This window comes from Festucalex cinctus, chromosome 1, assembly GCF_051991245.1.
Source record: "Festucalex cinctus isolate MCC-2025b chromosome 1, RoL_Fcin_1.0, whole genome shotgun sequence".
NCBI lineage: Eukaryota > Metazoa > Chordata > Actinopteri > Syngnathiformes > Syngnathidae > Festucalex > Festucalex cinctus.
The window spans coordinates 4,330,153-4,351,215 of record NC_135411.1 but is presented as its reverse complement, the minus strand read 5'-3'; the positions used below and the strand labels follow the sequence as shown (position 1 = coordinate 4,351,215).

At 40.3% G+C, this 21,063-nt stretch overlaps 1 long non-coding RNA gene and 1 pseudogene across 2 annotated transcripts in view; one reads left to right on the top strand and one right to left on the bottom strand.

Moving 5' to 3' along the window:
• LOC144006386 (uncharacterized) overlaps positions 1-21,063 on the top strand; it is a 64,262-nt pseudogene that overhangs the window by 8,478 nt on the left and 34,721 nt on the right. Inside the window, exons 2-7 of the transcript XR_013279792.1 lie at positions 4,356-4,613; positions 7,419-7,604; positions 10,142-11,989; positions 14,302-14,375; positions 15,624-15,759; positions 19,515-19,772. The product of XR_013279792.1 is annotated as an uncharacterized LOC144006386 (transcript). The remainder of the gene's footprint in view (positions 1-4,355; positions 4,614-7,418; positions 7,605-10,141; positions 11,990-14,301; positions 14,376-15,623; positions 15,760-19,514; positions 19,773-21,063) is intronic.
• LOC144007711 (uncharacterized) lies at positions 1,532-2,816 on the bottom strand. Its single transcript, XR_013280319.1, has 3 exons — positions 2,585-2,816; positions 1,930-2,160; positions 1,532-1,656 (listed from the first exon to the last, which is right to left on the bottom strand). It is a non-coding gene; the product is annotated as an uncharacterized LOC144007711 (long non-coding RNA).

Here is a 21,063-nt window from a genome sequence, read left to right as displayed (position 1 = left end):
TCACGATTTACCGAAAGATAAAAAACAACGATACAGGCAGAAGGTGTCTCTGTGTGGCGGGATTGATCCTAATTACGTCCTGACCAAGGGTGATTTTTTTTTTGACGGAGAAAGCTTGCTGGCCAAATGTGACATCTCTGGACATCTTTCCCTACCTCGTGTTGACAACATGCTCCATAACACGCCAACAAATCCCTGGAGGCTTACAATTATTTTGTAAGCGGGTGGATACAGAGTGTAAACTTTAACATCGCATCAGAAGAAACGGTTGCTGTTGCACGTAAGTAAACCACATGGTGTTGGTAATTCTGCACACAAAAATGTTGATTTGTTCTCAGGCTTCCTGTTATCATTGTGTTTACATGCACAGCTAGGTTTACCTGATGTGGTTTTTCTAACAATTTTATAACAGGCAAATATGGCAGAGCGTATAAGAATAAAAAGTAACTATGCACAGCTCCCCGTGGCTTAATTAAATTTAATGCTACCCTTTCACTAGTTACATGTTACTTAATCAACTTATTCTAAATGGTTAAGGTTAACCACTCTCAGAGGACGTATTTTTAGTTTCAGTTTCCAGTACAATAAAACGTGTTCATGGTAACTACTGAGCATACTGACAGCTTTTCTTATGATCTCACGGTTAAGGAGGCTGTCACAACACCCAATTTCTGTCTGGTGCCAGATGGCAACAATTCCCATCACTTGTCACGGCAACACCAATATTATTACCAGGTATGTATTGCTTTACTTTTTGTAGTTTCTTATTTAATTCTATGTTTCATATTTTAATTACAATGTTTGTAATATTTTCAGATTCAGGCACAGATGAGTTTAACTGGACGGGACTTCTGCGACTTTGTGGTGTGGACAAAGTGTGATTGAGCGAGTCCACCCAGATCGCTCGTTTTGGCCAGTTGGAAAAGCCAGAGTTTTTTTTTTCCCAAAATCCCCTCCTTACCTGAACTGCTCGGGAGAGCATTTACTAGATCAGCAGTGGACTTCCAGTGTTCCTGCTCAGCCGCTGTCACCTACCACTTGCTCATGTACTTCAAAGATGCGGAATAAAGTAGTTTTTTGTGCTGCAGCAGATTGTAAAATCAAATGATATCACTTGAAGTGTGCCAATCTAGACTGCCAAAAGGACAGTGGTTTTGTGACAAGTGTGAAACAAGGATTATTGGGAAAACTGTAACACAGTGCTGGTACTTGTCTTACATTAAACAAATTTAAAAGAGAGCAACTTTTTCCTCTGTACATAGCATAATGAAAGTCATTGCGTACCCCATCAACATTACATCATACCGTCATCTCAGGATGGTAGGCACCTGTGCTAAAATAAACTACATTAATTAACAGTTCCATTTTTAACCCTGAAATTACTACATCTAATCATTATTCACTTCATTTTTTGTGCTTTTAGAAATAATAGAGATTTATGCCATTACTTTAAGAGGGACCATATTGCACATTGAGTCAAATCCTGTCATTTGTATTATGTATAGCTTTGTAAACAAACCCAACAATAGAATTTGTATAAACGCTGCCTTCATTAGCGCCAAACAAACAGTCGCATGTTGTCCTCCTCCAATGCTTTGATGCTCGCCTTCGTTTCCATCATGTCATTGGCAATCAAGTCGGTGTGGCATGAGATCCCTAAAGAAAAAAATAAAGAAAAAATCACAAAAAAATACGGTACCAGTAATAGGTTTAATATAGTAAAGTAGTATAGTTTTTTTTTGTCAGTGTAAAAGAAATGTACACATTTTGTTGCATTTTTTAATGTCTGAACATTGCTACAGGCAAATACTTATTTCTATAAACACTTCCAAATGTCTCTAAAATATAAGGTGCGTGTACACACACAAACAAACACATACATTCACTCATGCATACAATATATCATGTAATGAATTCTGAGTGGCATACCAGAGTCAATGATGTCAGCAGTACTTGAGGGTACAGGTTACTGGAGCCATCTGGCTGCATAACTGCAACAATCTCTGCCACTTCGAGTCGTCTTTTCTTTGCTTGTCTCTCCTGTGCACGTTCATATCTTGGCACCGACTGGGCTGAGACATAGATGTTGTAACTTGGGACCCAACTTTAATGTTGGAGCCCAGTCGGGATGATTGGACAGAAAAACGGGCGCAGGGCGACCTGTTAAAATAAACAAAATATGGAAAGACTGGTTATTTTACCGCAGTAGGGTGGCCGTGAATAAGTTCTTTAGCATGATGTGTAGGCTACCGGGGGTCTGTTTTCTTGCATCACCCCCGGGGGTCTGTTTTCTTGCATCAGCCCCTTCTGTCTCTTTTTTTTCCAAGTTTACATTTTGCCACCAAAAAACATGTTATCGGCATTAAAAGCCCAAGACTAATCAATCCAATTTCAGCAGTAAACACTTTGCACTGGCACTACTTGGGTGAAAATGTTAGATGTTAGCTTTCGGCTAACGTCCGCTAGCCAGCTTGTACTACCGAACTTGCTTGCTCATGAATCCAAAACATAAGCAACTTGCCCATATATGGGCGGTCGAAACGTTATTAATCCTCATGCATTAAATAAAGGTAAACAAGCTTACCGCTCACAAAGTGATCGCTGCACACACGAGCCCAAAGTAACGACTTCCCTCCGGAGTCCGCACTCCTCTGTCTCCAGGCCCTGGTTCCTAATTATTTTCGGAATTCGGAAAAAAGACCGACCATTTTCCCCCTTGGCTTTGTTCGAACAGCCAACGATGCAGCAACAATGTACCATTTTAAACGCAGAAAACAAACGTGATAGATACGTGTTAGACCGAATCGCTACGTAAATGGAGGCCACCCAGCATGGCGACTACGAGAAATCCGAGGCGGAAGTGACGACATGTGCAAGCGACCTATATCTTTCTGAACCAAAACAACAACATTGGGTAGCAGCTAAACATGTGTTAAGGTATTTAAAAGGCACAGTGGAAAAGGAATTGTGTTACAGGAAACATGTCAATCTTAAACTTGTGGCCTATGCTGATGCAGACTGGGCAGCTGATCAAAATGATAGGCGGAGTATGACTGGTTACTGTTTTAGCTTATCTGAGAGTGGAGCTATTATTTCCTGGAAGTCTAAGAAACAACCCACTGTAGCTTTATCCACATGTGAAGCTGAATATATTGCTTTGTCAGTTACTACACAAGAAAGTCTTTACCTTGTACATTTACTTGCAGGAATGGACAATGGATTTGTGTATACACCTGTCACGATTTTTGAAGACAATCAAGGTGCTATTGCTCTTTCAAAGAACCCAGTATGTCGTCAAAGGTGCAAGCACATTGACATTAAATATCATTTTGTCAGAGCTATACTTGGTGATGGAAAATAATAATTTGTTACTGTCCTACAGATGGAATGGTGGCAGATATTTTTACTAAACCTGTTACTAAAGTGAGAATGGATGCATTTGTAATTTTTCTATTTGGTATTTAAATGTTTGTATTGATAGAAAACTGAATTGTGTGTTTAAGGATATGATGCACTGTTTTGTAATTATGTCAATTTAAGAACAAGTGGGGGTGTTGGATTGTTGTCAGGTGTCCTTAATTGACGTAATCTACTACTGGGTGTGGGCGGGGTTACACACCGGTGTTCATTCAAATAAATGGCTGTGCACTCAGTCACTATGTGAGTTGCATGCAGGCCAAACGCAAACTGCTGCTGTCTTGTGTTTTCCTCCGTCTGCCGGCATTTCCAAGTCCTGAGGCATGGCTGCGCCAACAGTAACATTGACTGACCAGCACAAAGTTTTTTCTTCACTTCTTTTAGTGTTTCTGAAAACCAAGATGTTGCACTTTGGAATGACCTTACGACTGTTTCATTCTTTTTATCTGAGTTTGATCTACACAATAAAACGTCTGAGTGAGTGCTTGTCCAAGACTGGTGATTCCATACTTTTTGCTAGGGGTTGTAGCTACAACTTCCTGTTGTTGATGCACGTAGGGCCGCCCACCATCTTACGTGTGTCTTGCCGGCGGCAACAAATTCATTCAAGTTTTTATTTTGCGTTTTTGACGCAGTTTGTTTTGTTCCAAACACAAGACATGTAGCAATGTTAATTTTCTCCCTTTTCAGTCTAAAGAGACCACAAACAAACCCTAGGAAGCATCTTACTTCGTCGTGGTGAATTGGAGTAAACAATAAGTGTCCGTGCGGAACCGAAATATTTGTCCTGGACGTCCAGGTGCCGCAAATATGTTTTTTTAAAATAGATTTGACGCATGCATTTTTGCGTCAACTGCTGTTTCTGGTCGACCAAACCGACTTGGTCGACTTTTATTCCCAGCCCTAGGCCAAGCCAAATGTGTGTTTTGTCTTTGTAGACGTCGGCGAGAAATATCTTCGTCCTGACGAACAGGAGGTGAAGCCTCCTCATGTTAAAAAGGAGGAAGAACATCCTCACATCGAAGAGGAGGAAAAGCCCGTTCGTGTCAAAGAGGAGGAGGTTGAGGATGATGTCACCAAGTCGCCACCGACCTTCGCCCCTTTAAAGGGTGAAGATGAAGACAAGGGTGAGAGTGAGGACGATGGCGGGGCGGAGCTTCCAAGCAGCAGCTCAACTCAACACATGACGACAGAAGGTGATGCAGAACACTGGTGACCACCACAAGCACAAATTCATGATGATATAAGAACTAGAGATGGACCTATATTTTTTTTTTTCAGGGCCGATACCGATGGCGATTATTAGTAGTCAAGGAGGTCGAAAGCCGATTTTAAGTAGGGGGGGGGATTTGTGTCAAATTTTTCTAAAATACAAAAGCCAATCTTGACTTTGTTGGATTGTCTAAAAAGTGAAAGTAAGCAAGTAACTACCATATCACTCTAGTTTTCAAGAGTAAATATTTTTCCACAAAATTTAAAAAAAAAAAAAAAAACACCTGAAATCTTAAACTTCACATTTCTGTCACAAAAACAAATGGTTCAAAAGATTCCCATCTCTTATGAAGTGAACTGAAAATTTTGATCAATAGCTCCCAGACCCCAAACTGGTTTTCGGCTGTCAGATTTTGAAAAAGGCCAATGCCGATATTCGTCAAAATGCCCAATATCGGCGCCGATAATCGGCCTATATCGGGCTATGTTATATATATGTGTGTTAATATGTTATATAACTGTTAGGAATGTTCTCAATGTGGTAAAACATTGAGCTCAAAATGGAGTTTGAAAGCGCACAAAACACGGGAAAAAAGTTTCGCTCAGAAGTCAACTTCTGCAACAGACAAAAGAACACAAACTGGTGAAAAACCTTCCGTCTGTCGATCAAAGTGCTCCATGTACGATGTCACCAACCCTTTTTTTTTCAACTCACACTTGAAATTTGACTTGACCAACCCAAATATTTGTTGGGAGTTAATAATTGCACCTCGACCGTCACACATAATCCGCTGTCACTTGTTCCTCTCGGCAACGAGTGAGCAGGAAGTGACAAGTGTTGTCCTGAAATGTAAAAGTAAATTCTCGACTAGACACAGAAAATTGCAGTTGGGGTCTTCATTGATCTCAAAAAAGCTTTTGATACAATTAACCATTCTATTCTAGTAAATAAATTGGAACGATATGGGATTAGAGGAGTTGCTGGTGACTGAATTAGAAGTTATTTAAAAGGAAGGTTACAATATGTTCAAATGGGGCAGCATATATCTGGACAACTTGGCATTGCTTGTGGTGTTCCCCAGGCGTCCGTATTAGGGCCAATATTATTTAATATGTAAATTAACTCTTTTACTGCCACACGTTATCAAAAAAACAACCCCCAATGCCAGCGGATTTTTAGCATTTTAACTTATTTTTTGACGTAAACTGAAGATTATATTGTTTTGCTACATATATAACATGGGTACCACATGAAAGATCACATTCCATTCTTTCATTAGAAAAAAAAAGTGTGTTTCTACCTTATTCCGTTCTTTAGTAATCACCATTTGAAAACAGGTCATTTGAGTGACATTGAGCGAAAATTGGAAAAAAGATACATTTTCTCCACAACAGTGACTTTCATACTAATATTTTTTGTTTAGTGACGCTCCGTCAAATTAGGTTTAATGTGACAAAGGCTGTGATCATTCACGACGGCCTTGAAAACGTTCGATTTCATCAGATTGCGTCATGGTTCATTGTAATTCGCAGCTCTAGTTAGGGCCCGAGCAGCTTCCGCTGTGAGGTTAAATAAACTTGAGTTGAGTTGAGTAATTCCATACACCGACAGCCCATTGAAAAGAGATACAATGCTGCCATCTGCTGGCCATAGTTAGTGGATGTTTTTGATTTCACAACTCATTGACCTGGCTGCGCTGCACTTGGATGTTGCACTGACCACTGATATATTAAAAACTAAAAATGTAGTTAACTTGAACTTAACGTTCATGGCGGCATCGTGATTTTACTAAACGTTATTAAACGTTTTTGGCGGTCAAAGAGTTAATAACATTTTCAATGTGTCTCAGACATTCAAACTTGTACTTTTCGCGGATGACACTAATATATTTTATAGGGGTAATAATTATAATGAGCTTGTGAGTGCTGTGAATAATGAACTTGATAAAATAAAAATGTGGATTGATATGAATAAATTATCGTTAAATGTAGAAAAAACAAACAATAATCTTTAGTAAATCTAGAATACATTTTGAATGGCAGATAACTATAGTTGGCATCCTAATTGATAATGTAAGTGAGATTAAATTTGTAGGTGTTATAATTAATAAATTTATCTTGGAAAGCTCATATCAGACACACAAAAAATAAAATCTCTAAATGCCTCTCAATTTTGAATAAAGTAAAGTCATGTCTTGATGAGGATTCTCTCCGTACATTATATTGTACGCTGGTCCTCCGTTACTTCACATATTGTGTTGAAGTGTGGGGTAACACCGACCAGTGTACAATAGAGCCATTCATCATATTACAAAAACGTGCTTTGCGGATTATACATAAAGTTGGATTTCTTGAACATACATATAAAGTTATGTATGTTTATGTCTTATTCTTGGAATATAGAATGTATTACCATCGTTGGTATGAACCATAAAAATGTGATATCTGTTACCTACGAAAACATCACCATTATTAGCACTTAATAATTCAGTTAATGGTATGCCATTATATTGTCTATATATATGATAAAAACATTTTTAAGATAGCAAGATGGTAACTTGCAGGAAGTACTGTATATTTGTAATTTTATAGATTAGAGACGGGGGTGGGATTAAATAAATTTTCTTCTTCCCACTCCCTTTCAGGCAGAATCAAATTTTTATTTTTTCTCTGTTCATATTATGAAACTACAGTATGACTTGTTGTTGCTGTGTTCAACTGTACACTATTGCCTGAAATAAATGAATATGAAATGAAATGAAATGTGTTTCTCTTCTTGTGTCCTGCAGATGTCGGCGAAAAATATCTTCGTCTTGATGAACAGGAGGTGAAGTCTCATGTGGAAGAGGAGGAAGAGCATCCATATTTTAAAGAAGAAAAAAAGACCCTTTGCGTCAAAAAGGAGGAGGTTGAGGATGACGTCACCAAGTCACCAATGACCTTCGCCCCTTTAAAGAGTGAAGATGAAGTCAAGGGTGAGAGTGAGGAGGGCAGAGGGGCGGAGCTTCCAAACAGCATCGCAACTCCTCAAAACATGATTCCAGAAAGTGATGCATCCCACTGGGGATCATCACGAGCAAAAAGTGATGACATAAGGTCCCTTTCTTCTCATGATGATGACAATGATGATAATCTGGATGCTAATGATGAACACGCTGAGGGTGACAGGTCATGTCACACTGACAACAAATCTTGGGAATGTTCTCACTGTGGGAAAACATTGTGTACAAAAGGACATTTGAAAATTCACATGAGAACACACACTGGGGAAAAACCTTTTGCTTGTGCACACTGTGACAAAAGCTTCGATACAAACTCATGTTTAACAATACATACAACAACACACACTGGGGAAAAACCTTTTTCTTGCTCAGATTGTGGCAAAAGCTTCTCTTTGAAGTCACATTTAACAAGACATACAAGAAGCCACAGTGGCGAGAAACCCTTTTCTTGCTCAGACTGTAGCAAAAGCTTATTTCGGAAGGAACATTTAACAGTTCATACAAGAATCCACACAGGCGAGAAACCTTTTCCTTGCTCAGATTGTGGCAAAAGCTTCTCTCGCAGGTCAGTTTTAACAGAACATAAAAAAAGCCATACTGGCGAGAAACCATTTTCTTGCTCAGATTGTGGGAAACGTTACTTTGCCAAGTCGGATTTAAAAAAAACACACGAAGTCACACACTGGGGAAAGACCTTTTGCTTGTGCACACTGTGGCAAAGGCTTCTCTTACAAGTCATCTTTAACAGCACATGTAAGAAGCCACAGTGGCGAGAAAACTTTTAATTGCTCAGATTGTGGCCAAAGCTTCTCTCACAGGTCAGCTTTAACAACACATAAAAGAATCCATACTGGCGAGAAACCCTTTTCTTGCTCAGATTGTGGCAAAAGCTTCTCTTTGAAGTCACATTTAACAAGACATACAAGAAGACACACTGGCGAGAAACCTTTTTCTTGCTCAGACTGTGGAAAACATTTCTCTGCCAAGTCGGTTTTAAAAACACACAAAATCACATGTTGTGAAGGAACCTTTCGATAGCAGTGATTGTGCTAAAAGATTCTCTTGTAAAGAGCTTGCTGACAGACACGAGTGTGCTGGTGAGAATAGCAGCCATCTTTGAAGCTTAAAAAAATGAAGGGAAGTGAGTCTGGTATGTTATTTTGTAATAACAAAACATTGAAAGCTACCTTGGTCTGTCATGATTCACGTTCATTACTCAAGTAAAAGTATAGATTAGATATTAGGATTTCAGAAGACTTAAAAAGTATAAACTCCAGCATCTTAGTTTTAGTGTAAAAGTAATGCTTTCAAAACTACTCAACCTGTAAATATTCAAGTTTTTAACGTTTTCTGTGAATGTGGTGAGACGACGTCTGTGTGTTCTTTTTGTAATTTTGGGAGCTATTTTTGTTTGCTTTGCGTCTGAATGTTGTTAATGGTTGTGTTAGTTGATGTTCGTAGGTGTTGTGTTTTTACTTGTGTGAAGCACATTGAGTTGCCTTGTGTATGAAATAGCAATAAAGCCACCTTGCTTTGCCTTGCCATTTCCCCCAAATAAGCGTTGAGAATACCTTCAGGGACACACAAAGCTGTCTGGGTTTAAAATTTGCTGTTGAACAGTGTCATCACTGAAATGACGCAAATGTCCTATTCTTTGTATAAATATTAAGAGTGTAGACTAGCTGGCCAGGCTAACTCAACCCGAGCTCAAACCACCACAGCTCCGTGCTAGCGAACGTGCCATATGCTAGTCTTTGGATATGCATTTTGCACATTTTAGTTTTTGTTTATGTAAGTTTTACATTATTAGCATAATGTACAATATTCAGATATCATAAGAACAAAATTGTATCCGTAACCGATTTTTCAGTTTGCATGTAATAATGTACAAGTGCCTCTTGGCAGCTTGTAAGGACGTCAAATCGAATGTTCCGGTGCTCTGGAATGCCCTCCCCTCGGAGGTCAGAGCTGCTACCTCTGTAGAAGCGTTTAAATTACTCTTGCATTTGGCTGAATGTTGTGGGCCTGGTGACTGCCGCTCGCTCTAGACTGTAAATTGAAGACTATTATTGTACAGGAAATATAAGGAACAATGGGTTTTATATCTAGATTATCCGCTCAATTCAACACATGTTCAACATTCATGTTCAAAACTAAAAAAAGAAATTAAAAAAATAAAAAGTCGATGAGTCGTTAAAAATATGAGAAGTTGAGTCGATTTAAAAAAAAAAAAAAAAAAAAAAAAAAAAAAAAGTTGTTAGTGATAGTCCTATTTTTAGCCTTCCTCAGCCCGTGACAGAACGGCTTGCTTGCTAATGCTCCCTAGCATAAGCATGCCGCCACCAGCAGATATAAACAATGCGCCTATTGGCTTGGAGCGATGTTGTGTATGAACTATAACCGATCATCTGCGTCACTGGAGGATCGCGATAGTGACAGTACTATCAACTCCCACTTGAAATTTGACTTGACCGAACCAAATGTGTGTTTTGTCTTCTTGTGTCCTGCAGACGTCGCTGAGAAATATCTTCGTCCTGACCAACAGGACATGAAGCCTCCGAATGTTAAAGAGGAGGAAGAACATCCTTACGTCGAAGAGGAAGAAAAGCCCGTTCGTGTCAAAGAGGAGGAGATTGAGGATGATGTCACCAAGTCACAGATGACCTTCAAGTCATCAATGACCTTCGCCCCTTTAAAGAGTGAAGACGAAGTCAAGGGTGAGAGTGAGGAGGGCAGAGGGGCGGAGCCTCCAAACAGCATCTCTACTCCTCAAAATATGATGACAGAAAGTGATTCAGACCATTGGGGATCATCACGAGCAAAAAGTGATGACATAAGGTCTCTTTATTCTTATGCTGACTTTGATGATGATGATGATAATCTGGATGGTAATTATGAACGCGCTGCTGATGATAGGTCGTGTCACACTGACGACAAATCCTGCGAATGTTCTCACTGTGGGAAAATATTGAGTTCAAAAGGAAGTTTGAACAATCACTTGAGAAGACACACTGGGGAAAAACGTTTTGCACAAACCCAGTGTGGAAAAAGCTTCTTTCAGAATTCAGATTTAACAACACATAAAAGAATCCATAGTGGTAAGAAACCTTTTTCTTGCTCCCATTGTGGTAAAAGCTTCTCTTCAAAGTCACATTTAACCAGACATCAAAGAACCCACACTGGCGAGAAACCTTTTTCTTGCTCATATAGTGGCAAAAGCTACTGTCAGCAGTCAGATTTGAAAATACACACAAGACGACACACTGGGGAAAAACCTTTTGCTTGTACACACTGTGTCAAAAGGTTGTCTCTGAAGTCCAATTTAAAAATACACACAAAAACACACACTGGGGAAAAACCTTTTTCTTGTTTAGATTGTGGCAAAAGCTTCTCTTTGAAGTCAAATTTAACAACACATACAAAAATCCATAGTGGCGAGAAACCTTTTTCTTGCTCCCATTGTGGTAAAAGCTTCTTTCAGAAGTCAGATTTAACAAGACATAAAAGAATCCATAGTGGCGAGAAACCTTTTTCTTGCTCCCATTGTGGTAAAAGCTTCTTTCAGAAGTCAGATTTAAAAATACACACAAGAAGACACACTGGGGAAAAACCTTTTGCTTGTACACACTGTGGCAAAAGCTTTTCTCAGCAGTCAATTTTAACAAAACATACAAGAACGCACACTGGGGAAAAACCTTTTGCTTGTACACACTGTGGCAAAAGCTTCTCTTTGAAGTCAAATTTAAAAAAACACACAAAAACACACACTGGGGAAAAACCTTTTTCTTGTTTAGATTGTGGCAAAAGCTTCTTTCAGAAGTCAAACTTAACGATACATACAAGAAGACACACTGGCGAGAAACCTTTTTCTTGCTCGGATTGTGGCAAAAGCTTCTCTCAAAGGTCAGCTTTAACAATACATACAAGAAGACACACTGGCGAGAAACCTTTTTCTTGCTCAGATTGTGGCCAAAGTTTCTTTCGCAGGTCAGCTTTAACAATACATAAAAGAATCCATACTGGCGAGAAACCCTTTTCTTGCTCAGATTGTGGCAAAAGCTTCTCTCAGAAGTCAGATCTAAAAGAACATACAAGAACACACACTGGCGAGAAACCTTTTTCTTGCTCATATTGTGGCAAAAGCTTCTGTCAGAAGTCACATTTAACAATACATACAAGAAGCCACACTGGCGAGAAACCTTTTTCTTGCTCAGATTGTGGAAAACGTTACTCTGACCAATCATATTTCAACAAACACACAAGATCACATGGTGCGAAGGAACCATTCAGTTGCAGTGTTTGTGCTAAAAGATTCTCTTCTAAATATCTTGCTGAGAGACACGAGTGTGAGAATGGCAGTCATCTTTGAAGCTTAAAAACTCAAATTTTGAAAATACTAACCAAACTTGTACATCTACACTGCAAGATTTGTATCAAAATGTATTATTGATTTATCTGAGACTTCAGTCATAACTGTGAGCCACTGTATTTAACAAACAGGTTGTAATCTGTTTCATATTTGAACAGCTTTAATGTTCCATTAATTAACATAACATATTTCCATGATTAACTCATTCACTCCCAGCCATTTTCACAGAAGTAGGCCCGTTCGCTCCCGGCTGTTTTACTGGATTTTGACTGATTTTGCAAGGCCCACAGAATATTGTGTTTTATGGCTATAAAGCATGATGGAACCTATCAAAAAAAAGATGAAAGTCTCTTCTTTCATCAGGAAAAAAGTATGTTTCTATCTGTTTCCGTTTTGCAGCAATTTGCATTAGAAGAGAGCTAAGTTTCATCAGTTTTCACAAATCTATAAGTAATTGAGCATTTTTTTTTTCTACATGGCCCTGGTTGATCTCCTTTGCTCTGCTGCCACCTGCTGGCCGTTTGTGTAATAAATACCATTTCTGCAACCGTTTTTGCAGTTGAGAGGCTGCATCAAAGCCTTCTGTATGCTCTAGCATAAAAAAAAAAAAACCAAAATAAACGTATAAATACGTCTTTGGGACACTTAGAACATTGAAAAAAAACGTATTTACACGTTATTGTGAGCAAATGAGTTAAGGTTTTGAATCCTCACCCTAAGTAAGACATTTTGTTGAATATTCTTCCATCAAAAATGGACGTTTAAAAATTGATTCGGCCGCCTATTGAATTGATTCGAGAATTGCGCGATGTTACATCGCGATATATTGCCGAATCGATTTTTTCTTTTTTTAACACCCCTAATTCAAAGCTACCTGGGTCTGTCAAAATGATTCACGTTCATTACTCAAGTAAAAGTATAGAAATTAGGATTTCAGAAGGCTTAAGTATCAACTCCAGCGTCTTACTTAAAATTGTAAACGTAATGCTTTCAAAACTACTCAACGTGTAAATATTAAATGTTTTTAACGTTTGCGTTTAAAAATCAATGTATGTCCTTTTTGTCATTTTGGAAGCTATTTTTGTTTGCTTTGCTTCTGAATGTTGTTAATGGCTGTTTGTTGATGTTCGTAGATGTGTTTTTTGCTCGTGTGAAGCACATTGAGTTAGCTGCCTTGTGTATGAATTAGCAATAAAGCCCGCTTCCATTTTCCCAAATAAACGCCGTCGAGAATACCTTCAGCGACACGCAAAGCCATCTGGGATTAAGATTTGCTGTTGAAATGATTGACGCAAATGTCCTACTCTTTGCAATATTTGAAAGTGTGTCGACTGGCTGGCTCGGCTAACTCAACTCGAGATCAAACCAACAACAGCTCCGCGCTAGCTAACGTGCCATATGCTCGTCTTTGGACATGCATTCAGCATATTTTATGTTTCTATATAACAGTTTTTACATTATTACCATAATGTACAATATTCAGGATGGCTGACTGGTTAGCACGTCCGCCTCCCAGTACTGAGGACCCGGGTTCGAGTCCAGGCTACGGCAGGCTACAGTTTGCATGTTCTCCCCGTGCCTGTGTGGGTCTCCTCCCACATTCCAAAGACATGCTTGGCAGGTTAATTGGGCGCTCCGAATTGTCCCTAAGGCGTGCTTGTGTGTGCGTGGATGGTTGTTCGTCTCTGTGTGCCCTGCGATTGGCTGTCAACCCGTTCGGGGTGGGATAGGCTCCAGCAACCCATGCGACCATTGTGAAGAACAAGCGGTTCAGAAAATGGATGGATGGATGTACAATATTCAGATGACATAAGAACTCGGGCTGGGTATTGCCGCCTGCCTCACGATACGATACGTATCGCGATACATATCTATCCCAAATAAGACACATTTTATTTTTATTTATTTTTTAACAAAATATAGGAAAATTGGTACACTGAGATACGTGCCAAATGTTGACATTCTTCCTCTGCTTTCATTTTTCTTAGCAAGACACAGTGTCCAATCACCAGTGAGCTATTTTTGCATTAATTGAAGGCAATTAACTTCAAAGACGCTGCTGGTTTTTATATTTTAGGTACAATGCAAGCCGCAAAGGCAAACGTGAACTGCCGATTTAAAGTTAACAAGCAATATCGATTCTGATGCCTGTGTATCGATACGTGTATTGTGATGAGGTCCACAACGATATATTGCCGTATCGATTTTTTGAGCACACCCCTAATAAGAACAAAGTTGTATCCATACCCGGTTTTGCTTCTTTCAGTTTTCATGTCATAACGTGCAAGTGCCTCTTGGCAGCTCCTAAAGACGTTCATCTCATGTTAGACCAATTCCGTCCAATTTCTGTTCCTATGGCACTTTTGCCTCTGCAGGCAGATGACCTCGCCCTTATGACATAAGGGGTACAAGTGTCTACAAAAAAATCCAAATATGAAGTTATGAACAAATTGTGGAATCATTTTGGTAATGACTTGAAAAGATGCAAGTCAATTGTTGAGTTAAAAATTCATACACATACACTACTGACAAATGTTCGATATGTTAAAGTGAAATTGTCTACATGAGTAGGATTACACATTTTCTTTTATTGTAATGTATTAATTTACTGGATTAATAATGAAATAAAATACAGCTATTAAGGGGTAGGATTAGATAAGTTTTTAACTTCTTCCTGCTCCCTTTGGACATGTAAACCATCAATGAGTGTTATGAGATTTTCTTCTTCTTTCTTTCAATTTTTTATTTGCTATTTGTTTATGTTTATTATAGGTCTATATGTTATGTTTATATGTTCAATAAACTTCAAACCTTTATTGGAAGGTAAGTGTTGCGTCAAAACTGTTGCTGGAGCAAAGTGTGAAAGCCACAGATGACAAAAACTGGCCTAAAGTCATTTGTATTACTTGCAGTACAAATAAATATTGCATATATCAGTAATGTATCAGATACTGTTTCAAACATTTATTAATAGCTATGGCGGGTACATTATAAGCTATTACAACAAATTAAACTCATCCCTGATAATAAACATTTAGTTTACTTCAAAATGCTTCTTCAACTTTGATGGCGAATTTTTAAACTGCACATTCAACACAACAAACTGGGGCTCTTTTCAATAAGTCCAATTTAAACAGGCATTTAAACTTTACGATTATATCGGGAACAAAACACTGAAAAACGGGAATGAGACTTTCCAACTGCAGCAAAAATGGCGACATCTGCCGATGACTTGATGACAATGCTTGCTCTGAAGCCTCCGGACAATTTCCAGCAGCCAATCATAGCGCAGCGGGGGCGTGTCCTGCCCCTGACTTCCGCCGCACGTCTACTTTGGTTTCCGGAGTCATCACTGCCGCGGCGGGCGGGTACATGGCGTTTAATCATTATTTCTGATTCGGTATTGAACTGAATTCAGCCTCCACACAGGACGCCCATCACCATTTTGAAGGTCTACGACACCATTTGTTAAATGTCATCATGTGTGTAAACTCGTTTCGGTGCGCGTTGATGCGTCTCGGCCTTAGTTAGCTTAGCTTAGCTTAGCTTAGCTCGCTAGCCGCTAACAAAGAGAAGCACACAACACGTGGTCAGGAAGAGACCAAGTGTGACTTTGTTGGCATTATTGTGTCAAAATGTCGGCGAGAACGACACCAAAGGACGAGGAGGAACTCTTTGGAGGAAAAGAAGAGAACGAGCAACATTTTCAACCGCTGGACGACTTTTGCGAGCAGCCTCGAATTGTGCTACACGAAGCAGGTTTGTACACTTCTTATTACTACTCCCCCTTGCTTAGCACAACTATATAGCGTTAAAAAAACAAAACAATAAATGCAGTCCTCATAACTGTACACTAGGGGTGGGAACCTCTGGGTACCTCACGATACGATACGGTATGCAATACAAGGCTCACGATAACGATTATCTCGCGATATGACGATACTGCGATTATCGATATATTGGTTAGAAAATAAGTCCACGATAAATCTACTCAAGACATAAACTGATGTTTTTTCAATGACAAAATAGTTTATTTTCATACCATCACTGAAAAAAACATATTAAAACTGGTCTCTTCTTCAGAGTGAGTAATTTAGTGCATTTTTTTTTTTAAAACAAATACGAATGTCTTCTCAACAGAGAACTTTCTGTGAACTTGTGTCTTTCTTAAACACTACTGTCATACAACATGCCAGTCAGTTTCATAGTCAATTGTTTCATTTGATAAATTTAAATGAAATTTAAATTTAAAACTAACATTGCCGATGTAATACACATTTTTCATAGAAACTTATGCAAAACTGGGTCACTCGCTGGACAGATAAATGTCTTACACAAGTAAAAGTAAGCTCATGCTTTTCTTTCAAAGAAAAAAAGAAAAAGAAAAGCAAAAGAGCAGCACGTATGATTTGAGGTCCCAATCACTGATGGAATGCGTGTAAATGGTAAAAAAAAAAGATAGATGTCCATCCGTTGTTGACTCGCTGGTAAGACCTACTCGTGACGACTCAAATGCTTTAGTTTAGCCCCGATCTCCTCTTACAAAGTTGGAATTCTTTTTCTCAGTGAAATGACCGGTTATTTTACCTGGTTGTCTTCAGTCGTGGTCTGGCTATTTGTATGTGTTCTTTTCTCCCTTCGTTTTGTTAGCGAGCCTCCGCTCTCGTGTGTTAGTTTGCCATGACTCATTTCTTGTTGCACATTCGGGAGCTTGAGCTGAGCTCCATTTCATTTTGTAACTATCACAGCGTTGCGTTTTTCGTGTCGTTTTGCCCCCGCTTAAACTCAACGAGCAAGACATCTCCCTCGTGCCCCTGACGCCTAACGAAATCACGTAGCGAAAACCATCATTCACAACTACGCTTACGGGTGGAAATCGATTGCAAATATACGCAGAGATGCTGTGCGTGATCAACTTTGCCCTTGGAGAATTAAATTAGCAGACAGAGAGAGAATTAGCTCTTACCTTTAGCACGTCTAGTCCTCGATGATGCCGCTCTAAGTGGCTGTCATATTCGTCATGTTTCCAGTGTAGCTATTGTGAGACAGTTCTTGCACCAAGTCCGTCTCGTCTCTATTCCATTTGATAAAATCCGAAATGTATCCATTCCACATATATCCGTATCGAGATATCGTCACGCCCCTACTGTACACTAGGGCTGGGTATTGCCGCCAACCCCACGATACGATACGTATCACGGTACAGGGGTCACGATACAATACGTATCGCGATACATATGTATCCCAATACTTGATCTTCGAGGCGATACGTATTCCGATATAAACTTCAAACTTTTTTCATATGGAGTGCCCTTGGCAAATGACTGTGTTACCGTGGATTGTGTTAGCTTGGAGCTGCTAGCGGCTGGTCTCTGTTTCCGTTTGTTTTGGCTGTTGGTGTCCAGTTTCGGGGTCCGTAGGGAAGTCGAATCTCTGATTCTGAGTCTGGGGACTCTGAGGTGGGCTCACCTATCTCTGGGGTCAAAGTCACTGAGGTGGTTGGAAAGCTCCTTGGTGGCAGGGCCCCAGGGGTGGATGAGATCCACACGGAGTTCCTAAAGACTCTGGATGTTGTGGGGCTGTCATGGTCGACACGCCTCTACAACATCGCGTGGACATCGGGGACAGTGCCTCTGGATTGGCAGACCGGGGTGATGGTCCCCCTTTTTAAGAAGGGGGACCGGAGGGTGTGTTCCAACTATAGAGGGATCACACTCCTCAGCCTCCCTGGTAAGGTCTATTCAGGGGTTCTGGAGAGGAGGGTCCGTCCAGAAGTTGAATCTTGGATTCAGGAGGAGCAGTGTGGTTTTCGTCCTGGCCGCGGAACGGTGGACCAGGTCTACACCCTCAGCAGGATCCTCGAGAGTGTGCGTGGGAGTTCGGTCAACCAGTCCACATGTGTTTTATGGATTTGGAGAAGGAGTTCAACCGTGTACCTCGGGGAGTCCTGTGGGGGGTGTTTCGAGAGTACAGTGTACCGGGCCCCCTGATGCGGGCCGTCCGGTCCCTGTACGGCCGTTGCCAGAGTCTGGTCCGCATTGCCGGCAGTAATTTCTAGGCGCAGCTGAAGCGTTCAGGGGTTCCGGTTTGGTGGCCTCAGCATTGCATCTCTGCTCTTTGCAGATGATGTGGTGCTGTTGGCTTCATCAAGATCCCCAACTCTCACTGGAGCGATTCGCAGCAGTGTGAAGCAGTTGGGATGAGGATCAGCACCTCCAAATCCGAGACCATGGTCCTCAGTCGGAAAAGGATGGAGTGCCGTCTTCGGGTCGGGGATGAGATCCTGCCCCAAGTGGAGGACTTCAAGTATCTTGGGGTCTTGTTCACGAGTGAGGGTAGGATGGAGCGAGCGATCGACAGGCGTCTGCAGTGATGTGGATGCTGTATCGGGCTGTTGTGGTGAAAGAGGAACTGAGCTGCGAGCGAGCGGTCTGGCCGAGGAGGCAGCCCCGACCCACCTTTTTGTCGGACAAATGTTTTGCATTTTCTGTTTTCAAGACATATGGGCTTTCGTTGTTTGCCTTGACGCTTAGATGTCTTCCTTGGTCTACCAGTATACTTGACTTGAACAACCTTCCCATGCTGTTTGTACTTGGTCCAGACCTTCGATACAGCTGACTGTGAACAGCCACATCGTTCAACAAGTTTTATAATCCTGTCTTTCGTCTCAAGAGACATCTTCTTTGTTGGAGCCATGATTCTTGCCAACCCACTTGGTCCAGCAGCCCTCTAAGGTGTTATAACTCCACTGTTTTTAACTGCTGGATAACGAGCAGATCGCATTTGAGGCAGGTTCCCAATTAAGGAAAGGAAATTGACTGGGTGTCCTTATTTTCTGCTCAAAATGGAGTGATTGCATATTTTTTTTTGTCTCAGAATGGAGTAATTCCATGTTTACTTCCCTGCACTTGCTCTTATAAAAGTAACATTGACCAGCATAAAGTTTTTTCTTCATTTCTTTTAGTGTTTCTGAAAACCAAGATGTTGCACTTTGGAATGACCTTACGACTGTTTCATGCTTTTTATCTGAGTTTGATCTACACAATAAAATGTCTGAGTGAGTTGTCCAAGACTGGTGATTCCATACTTTTTGCTCGGGGTTGGAGCTACGACTTCCTGTTGTTAATGCACGTAGGGCCGCCCATCATCTTACGTGTGTCTTGCCGGCGGCAACAAATTCATTCAAGCTTTTATTTAGCGATTTTGACGCAGTTTGTTTTGTTCCAAACACAAGACATGTAGCGATGTTAATTTTCTCCCTTTTCAGTCTAAAGAGACCACAAACAAACCCTCGGAAGCATCTTACTTAGTCGTGGTGAATTGGAGTAAACAATAAGTGTCCGTGCGAAACCGAAATATTTGTCCTGGACGTCCAGGTGCTGCAAATATGTTTCTTAAAATTGATTTGATGCATGCATTTTTGCGTCAACTGCTGTTTCTGGTCGACCAAACCGACTTGGTCGACTTTTATTCCCAGCCCTAGGCCAAGCCAAATGTGTGTTTTGTCTTTGTAGACGTCGGCGAGAAATATCTTCGTCCTGACGAACAGGAGGTGAAGCCTCCTCATGTTAAAAAGGAGGAAGAACATCCTTACGTCGAAGAGGAGGAAAAGCCCATTCGTGTCAAAGAGGAGGAGGTTGAGGATGATGTCACCAAGTCGCCACCGACCTTCGCCCCTTTAAAGGGTGAAGATGAAGACAAGGGTGAGAGTGAGGACGATGGCGGGGCGGAGCTTCCAAGCAGCAGCTCAACTCAACACATGACGACAGAAGGTGATGCAGAACACTGGTGACCACCACAAGCACAAATTCATGATGACATAAGAACTAGAGATTGACCTATATTTTTTTTTTCAGGGCCAATACCGATGGCGATTATTAGTAGTCAAGGAGGTCGAAAGCCGATTTTAAGTAAGGGGGGGGGAATTAGTTTAAAAATTTTTCTAAAATACAAAAGCCAATCTTGACTTTGTTGGATTGTCTAAAAAGTGAAAGTAAGCAAGTAAATACCATATCACTCTAGTTTTCAAAGGCAAATATTTTTCCCATCTCTTATAAAGTGAACTGAAAATTTTGATCAATAGCTCCCAGACCCTAAACTGGTTTTAGATTGACCTTATTTCGGCCGTCAGATTTTGAAAAAGGCCAATGCCGATATTCGTCAAAATGCCCAATATCGGCGCCGATAATCGGCCTATATCGGGCTATGTTATATATATGTCTGTTAATATGTTATATAACTGTTAGGAATGTTCTCAATGTGGTAAAGCATTGAGCTCAAAATGGAGTTTGAAAGCGCACAAAACACGGGAAAAAAGTTTCGCTCAGAAGTCAACTTCTGCAACAGACAAAAGAACACAAACTGGTGAAAAACCTTCCGTCTGTCGATCAAAGTGCTCCATGTACGATGTTGTCACCAACCCTTTTTTTTTCAACTCACACTTGAAATTTGACTTGACCAACCCAAATATTTGTTGGGAGTTAATAATTGCACCTCGACCATCACACATATTCCGCTGTCACTTGTTCCTCTCGGCAACGAGTGAGCAGGAAGTGACAAGTGTTGTCCTGAAATGTAAAAGTAAATTCTCGACTAGACACAGAAAATTGCAGTTGGGGTCTTCATTGATCTCAAAAAAGCTTTTGATACAATGAACCTTTCTATTCTAGTAAATAAATTGGAACGATATGGGATTAGAGGAGTTGCTGGTGACTGGATTAAAAGTTATTTAAAAGAAAGGTTACAATATGTTCAAATGGGGCAGCACATATCTGGACAACTTGGCATTGCTTGTGGTGTTCCCCAGGGGTCCGTATTAGGGCCAATATAATTTAATATGTAAATTAACTCTTTTACTGCCACACGTTATCAAAAAACAACCCCCAAAGCCAGCGGATTTTTAGCATTTTAACTTATTTTTTGATGTAAACTGAATATTATATTGTTTTGCTACATATATAACATGGGTACCACAAGAAAGATCACATTCCATTCTTTCATTAGAAAAAAAAAGTGTGTTTCTACCTTATTCCGTTCTTTAGTAATCACCATTTGAAAACAGGT